The sequence below is a fragment of the Peromyscus maniculatus genome, chromosome 19, assembly GCF_049852395.1.
Source record: "Peromyscus maniculatus bairdii isolate BWxNUB_F1_BW_parent chromosome 19, HU_Pman_BW_mat_3.1, whole genome shotgun sequence".
In the NCBI taxonomy this organism is placed as follows: Eukaryota; Metazoa; Chordata; class Mammalia; order Rodentia; family Cricetidae; genus Peromyscus; species Peromyscus maniculatus.
Genome location: NC_134870.1, coordinates 46298563 through 46305786, shown reverse-complemented (window position 1 = coordinate 46305786; position 7224 = coordinate 46298563). Strand labels below are relative to the sequence as shown.

The 7224-nt window shown below is 40.3% G+C and overlaps 2 long non-coding RNA genes across 2 annotated transcripts; both read right to left on the bottom strand.

Annotated features, from left to right (window-relative positions):
- Nucleotides 1-315: 315 nt before the first annotated feature.
- Nucleotides 316-2162, bottom strand: LOC143269490 (uncharacterized). Its single transcript, XR_013045918.1, has 2 exons — nt 1691-2162; nt 316-542 (listed from the first exon to the last, which is right to left on the bottom strand). It is a non-coding gene; the product is annotated as an uncharacterized LOC143269490 (long non-coding RNA).
- Nucleotides 2163-3116: 954 nt separating this feature from the next.
- On the bottom strand, nt 3117-7128 carry LOC121824095 (uncharacterized). Its single transcript, XR_013046103.1, has 3 exons — nt 6628-7128; nt 4710-5755; nt 3117-3374 (listed from the first exon to the last, which is right to left on the bottom strand). It is a non-coding gene; the product is annotated as an uncharacterized LOC121824095 (long non-coding RNA).
- Nucleotides 7129-7224: the final 96 nt, after the last annotated feature.

The window sequence follows — 7224 nt, the reverse complement described above, 5'->3', positions numbered from 1 at the left end:
AGCCTCACCAATTCCAGCTCTTACAAATCTGAAGACATTATCAACATTCACATCTTAGCAATTCTTTTTCTGTTAATGAAGTAATTTTGAGTAAAAAAAAAAAAAAAAAAAAATAGGAGGGAATTCATATGGAGGGATCTCCAAGGCACTGGGAGTTCAGCATTCTCTCTTCCAAAGTCAGTCAGGAAACTTCTCCTCCTGTCGGTGCCCAACCTTTACAGACAATCTGTGCCTTACACCCTCCTTCTATCACAAGCCTCCCTCCCATTCCTGGGAGATTTGAGTGTGTTCTACTCAATCGTCTACCCAATGCCATCATGTTGCACATTTATTAAAACAAGACAGGAAAGCTGTTCTGATGAGGGGCGGCTCTGTTACAACATAAAGTAGGTATTTGCAGACAGATCTCTTCTCTACATACTCCTGTGCTTTCTGATGCAAAGCACAAACAAACAACTGCCCCCTTCCACGGAGGGATGGTGGTGGGGGGTGTCTTTCTGTCCTCACAATGCTGAGTGCCTCCTGATCATGATTTTCATGTCCTGCAAGACAGGCAAATGGCTCGATATTTAAGAGCACATGCACCCAAATGTTTGAACACATAGCCTGAGTTTACTAGATAACTTTCATCAAATCAACAGGTTATTCAACTTCTTATTTATTGTTTTTTCAACACACACATGTACACACACACACACACACACACACACACACACACACACACACACACTTCGAATGTTTAGTCATACTGGAAGGGGTTGGTAGGAAAGCTAACCTGACAGATTCAGGCAAATGAGGGCTTTATAAAAATGTGTGACTTGAGCTCACATGAGGCAGTTTTGGCTCAGTGTGTGTGTGTGTGTGTGTGTGTGTGTGTGTGTGTGTGTGTGTGTGTACTGTGTTGTCAGCCCCACAGTTATACAAATATTTGGTGGCAAGTTTAGACATATAGCAAAGCAGTCTAGGCAGTGATTTTCTTGTTTGGACACTGAACAGATCTGAGTAATAGTCTCCATGGAACCTTACAAACCCATACCTTGTTTGAAACAGAAAAATTAATTTATCATCATTTCTCTTAGTGTTTCTTTTACTTTTTTATAAAACTAATCCGGTTTTCCATCCCTGGTCACTCTTCTATGACTCAGATCATAGAGTACTAATATTGCAAATCTAGACTGTATTGCAGAAGTTTGATTTTTATCTATTCCTGTACAGAATCTGGTGATTGAGTTTTAGCGCCTTTCATCTTCCTAAGTATATTTGCAAAAGAATGAGTCAATTTAACATACTTTCATTCAGCCATTTAATAACACTCATTGCGGGCCCTGGGAAGGTGCCAGCTATCAAGGCTGAAAACCGACTCTATGCCCTCACTCTTCTTGATATGAGGGGAGAACTAACAAGGTGTCCTGTGACCTCTACACATGTGCCATGACACACACACACACACACACACACACACACACACACACACACACACATTAAAAAAAAAGCCTGACTCTCACAAGGTGCCCTATGACCTCTACACACATGCCCCTATGAACTCTACACACATGCCCCTATGACCTCTACACACATGCCCCTATGACCTCTACACACATGCCCCTATGACCTCTACACACATGCCGTAGCACAAACACGAATTAATAAAATATTAAATGTAAAACACAAACTTAGGAAGTGCACCCACTGGCTCCTACTTTCTTTTGCTTCTGTTTTTTTTCTCCTGAAATATTTGACTCTTCACGAGTGCCACACTGCTCCTCTTCAGTGTCTCAGCATCACCAAAGCAAGACTCTTCCCGGTGTAACCGCAACACTTGAAGGTGTCCTCTCATATGCAGACCACATTTTAGTTTGCCTCTCGTCCCCAGATAACTTCACAGTTGCTTGGTTTTTCAGTAGGATGTAATCAAGGTTTGCCATCCTTACATGTGTGCTGTGTCTTTCCTGTAGAGAACAGAGGTCACCAACTCTAGGCCACCGGACAGTGATGTGCTGTTTCTTCTTTCTTATTTCTCCAGCTGAGAAGACTTTTCAAATGGTTAAAGAGTTGCAAAGCCAAACTACAACTAAACAACAACAAAAAGACCTAAAGAATATCATGCAACAAAGACCTTCTGCTAGCTACAGAGCATGAAATAATTGCAGCTGTCCAGACAGATGTTTGCTGGCATCAGTTCTGAAATGCCACCCTCAGCTACCTTTACTTTTTGAAAAAATCCAGCTCATGTATTCTTCATGGCTAGACTCAGGCTAAAACAATGTTTTCTATTAATATAAATGAATTCCTATCATGAGTATACCTTCTAAAGTATTCTTTCTTTAGCAACTCCAAATTTTCACGTTGTGTAGAAATAATGAAATAATAAACACTTATACTGTTACATTATGCAAACTCCACGCACAAAATGTGTTCATGTTCCATTCCATCATGTGCTATGAGAAGACTTCCCAGTCTGGCTAATAATCTCAATATGTCAATATACACATGCGCATACCATTATCCCCATTGCAGTCCTCTCTACAGGTTTAGCACCAACCTGAAAGAATGCTTGTGTGGATGATTTTTGTAAAGTAAATACAAAATGCAAATAAAATACCCAAGAGATGGAAAGGAGTCATAACAGCATCTACTACAATCTTGAAAAATACAGTGCTTAATTATAGGTTGGACTAGAGAACAGCACACAAAATAATCAATTTTTTCACACACATTTTCTTAATTTGTAGTATCAAACTCATCATTCACTATATTTTATTTTAAATATATGCCAGAATCTGTATTTCTGTGGATACTTTAATGGGCATGCAAAAAAAAAAAAAAGAATAGAGTCAGTCATGAGAGTTGAGATGATGTTTAATACACAGTTGAGTGTGTGTGTTTGTGTGTTGACAACAATAAATCACCAATAGAATAAAACATGGGAGTCAAATTTAAAAAAAAATACCAACACAAATTAGGTAGATATAAGCAGAGTATGAAAAATTGGAGAACAATAATAATTTCAAATTCATTGGAAATTTTTGAATCTTATGTTTCCTTATAATATTTAGGTGGTGTGTCTTAGGCAATGTGTCCTTTATTGTGTTAAAAAAAAAAAAAAAAAAAAAAAAAAAAAAAAAAAACCTATAAAAGGTGAGATGATGCCCTAAGAGGAATACAGGCTATAGGAAAAGTAGATTGTTGGTTTACCTTAAGTGAATATAATGTGAGCACTCATTACCTGCTCCTGGTGTTCCTAAGGATGAGAGGTATAAATCTAATATAACACACTCCAGCCCTGAGGTGTTCAGATGGTGTGGTTAAAGGCATGATTCCCCCGGATGATGATGCAATGTCCTCACTCTGTACAGGAGATATGATCTACAGGCCTGCGGATTTGCAGGAAGAAAAAAAAATAGTCCCAAATGAAAAAAGACACACTTGTGTCAGGGTTGACGTCACTGGGAGTGTAAGCAGGAGATGTTGCCCATCAGATAACAAGGAACACAGGTGCTTGATCACTGGAGAGCCTTTCAAGGCAAAGGCTGTGCCATACACAAAAGCAATAAGGCAGAGGAATGTCAGACATCTTCTATAAGCAGCTGAAGGTTAGATGTGGTCAGGAACAAATTTCCCATGTGTAGAGAGGGAAGAGCACAGGGTGCGTTAAGTCTGACTGGGAGGATAAGTCTGCCTATCTGTTTGCCAGGAGTGAACAAAACTCCTGAAAAGAAGCTATGTCTGGCTGTGAACAAATAACTCCTGGCTTCCGTGTCTGCAGAGACTGATGGACTGATGGGAATTTCAGGACTGTGGCAAGATTGGAATTTTGTAGGTTCAGAGGCTAATTACTTTATCCTGAGCTAGTTTTAGCCTTTGGAACAACCATGCCTTCCCCACTCTGTATTGAACTAACATCTCGTGGTAATGACTAAAACCGCTTACACACCATCAATTTAGCAGAACACTAGCCTCCACCAACCCAAGAACGTCATCAGATAACATCTTAGGCCTAGAAAAAAGCTTCCCCCACCTCGATGTACCTGCCTGTTTGGTGTACCCACCAATGTGTTTTAAAGTTGCTTTGATTCGTAACCTGTTTTTTAATCTGTAAACTATATATATATATATATATATATATATATATATATATATATATATATATATATAATATAAATATATAATATATTATATATAAATATTATATATATATATTTATATAAAGAATATATAAAGAAAACCTGTGAAACTGCTTCCACATTGAACATGGATGTCGGGGTAACCTAACCTGTGTTCTCAGGCCGTGATTACTCATAAGGGCTTCAGAATAAACTGTCTCTTGTTCCCTTTAAGATGGGATCTGTGGTTTCCCATCTGACACTGGGGAAGGAAAATCAAGTTAGAGACCTTAAAAATTGGTTAGCATTTCTCTGAGTTAACAAAGAGCTTCTGGAAATCAGAGGGATTTGCAGTCCACCGGCTACTGTCTATTGCCTCGAGTGTGTGATTTTACAAGCAGTCACTTGCTCTATTCAGAAAATGTGATATTTTTCACAGCAGAGTCAGAACAGCCACAACAAATTTTTTTTTCAGAGAAAACATTGCTAAGAATCTCTGAACTCCCTAAGGATGTGAATGCACACGGCCATCTCTTGGTGTTCAGCTGAAAGGATTTAATGAACTTTTGTGGTGGTGGCCAGGGACCGGGATTGGTTCAGACTCACCCACAGGCACCAGGAAACCAATTCAGCATTTGGGAGTCCAGGGGGTGCAGAAGCTGCTCTTGGTGAGGCTGCTGAATGCAAAACTCCTCGGGTAAATCCCTTTCTGATTCTCTGTGGGATGATGGAGGAGGCTCTTCTGCTCCCAACTGGTGTTGCTCGGGGCCCTCCCTCAATCTTCCATCCTCAGTTGCTCTCCTGTAATGAACCTGGCCAACTGGCTGTCTCTCGAGCGTCTGTCTGCAGCTGCTTTCTGCTGCCGTTGGTTTTATCTTCATTCTCCCCCTCGTCATTTTGATGTGTTTATGTTCCGTCTTACAGCTGGACCATTAAGTCTCCTCGGATCTTACTTGGGCCATTTTAGCACATGGTGAACATCCAGAAAAGTCTCTCCAGTTTTTAACTTTTAATATATGGTTCTGAAATCCCTTAGGCAAACCTGAGGGGGAAAAAGGAATCCAGGGAATTCAGAAAATTGTTATCATAATCAAGGAGCTTCATTAGTTAGATTTGAGTTTTCTGCAAGCACGTGGGATTTTTTTTTTGTTTTTTGTTTTGTTTGTTTGTTTGTTTGTTTTGTGTGTGAGTGTGTGTGTGTGTGTGTGAGTGTGTGTGTGTGTGTGTGTGTGTGTGTGTGTGTGTGTGTGTGTGTGTTATCAGATAGGAGACTATAAAATAAAACTGTGTTGGAAAACAGCCAGAGAAAAGTCAAGCAGGGAAGAGTTAGAAGAGGTTCCCTTTCTGAGCCATTGATGTCTATGAAGCTAAGAATCTAATTATTTGCTTTAGAGCCTGTTGGACTACAACTTTCAAAACAATTTTCCTGGAAAACATATTTTATTACCAAGAAGATTTCATTGATTTTTTTAAATGTTGTAGAAGTATTAAATGTGCCTTATAAACACTGTTAGCATATTTTAAATAAAATGTCACCTTGCCAAGCCACAAACTCCCTTCAGCCTTCTTGCACAGATCAGCACAGCTTGAATTCTGGGAAGCCCCACCAAGATTGTGGTCACAGATTTCCATCACGGCTAACAGCAGGCCAGCTTGGAAATGAAGCAAATATCAGTTCACTCGGAGAGAAAACATGGCAGCTGAGAAAGAAAGAATTTGGCCCACATCCTGGACTTGGGTTCCACGCTGAGCTGTACAGTCTAGCATTCATGTGCCTGGGATGGTAGGAGGTTACAGGAAGTATGGGATAAACGTTCCATGATGGGAGAAAATCCTCTCGAATCTAGAGGACATTGATGTTTCCTTAAGACCAATGCTTGCCTTCTGTTATGCATTGGAGGAGTATGATGACTTTGTTTGTTTATAAGCATATGTGTGTGGGTTTGGCAGAAAGTAAATGATACAAAGTAAAGCATAGACTATACACAAATGCAAAAATAAGGACTGATTTACGCTAATACCTTGCGTGTCTACTTAGAGATGTTAAGTTGTTGCTTTGGCAGTGGGAAAAGTAGAGGGACGATCTCCCCCAGAATTATCCTCCCCCATAACCAGATGTCTCCCAGCGGGGGTTCTCGCCTTCTCTTAGGCATAGATCTTGTGGGAAGAGGTTTGCATAAAACGGTCCTTAGCTTCCATACCTAGCATGAGAATAATAGTAAGAAGATTCTTGAGGTGGGGCTCTCAGAATAAGAAAGAAGAGACAGAGAATGAAAGGGGCCTCAGTTGTTTGCTTTCAAGGTTTCTGCATTCCAGTCACAGGAAGAAGCAGCAAGTCCAGGGAGAGGTGAATCAGAGAGAGAGCCCAGTACCAAAAGCACACAAGGAGAACTATTCAAAAAATTCTGGAAAGACAATAAAAGGGCAAGTAAACCTTTCCATGAACATCTTTCGTAAACATTTTCTCCCACAATATCCTGTTTATTTCCTTCACGGTATTTATCAGAAGTGGCAATTAGATTACCCGCTCTCTGGTTTACTTCATTATTTCCTGTTTCTCCACGAAAGCATCTTCGACAAGAGTGACTGTCTTTCGCGAGGTCCCTTGAGTGTCTCGGTAATGGAATAAATGAGTATGTGTGCACAGCAGTGACTTTGATGCCAATAAGCTGGGGACATGTGGCTGGGGGAGGTTTGTAGCACTTAGGAGGATATGACAACTCAAAGGATCAGTTTGAGCCTGCCTGTGCAGGCCAAGGAGTTCTGAGATTGTCCTGAAAATTAGCCTTAGACGATACACAGCAGAGAGTCATCACATCAGCCCTGCAAAGCCACAGGCCACTTCTGTCACTGGGCTGTCCCATCAGAGACTAGCCATGCTATTAACTCAGAAACTCAAACAGTGAGGTCTGTGTTGTAGAAGACATTTCCATTTAGAAAAGCCCTTTTCTTCTAAAAAATATTGCTTTACAGCCATGGTTCCAATGACTGTTGGTGAGGGAGCATGTTCCACACTGGTACAGACAGTCCCTGACTTATAATGTTATTATGATGTCATAATGGTGTATGAAAGCAATCTACATTCTATAGAAGCCATTGTTTGGACTTGGAATTTTAATGT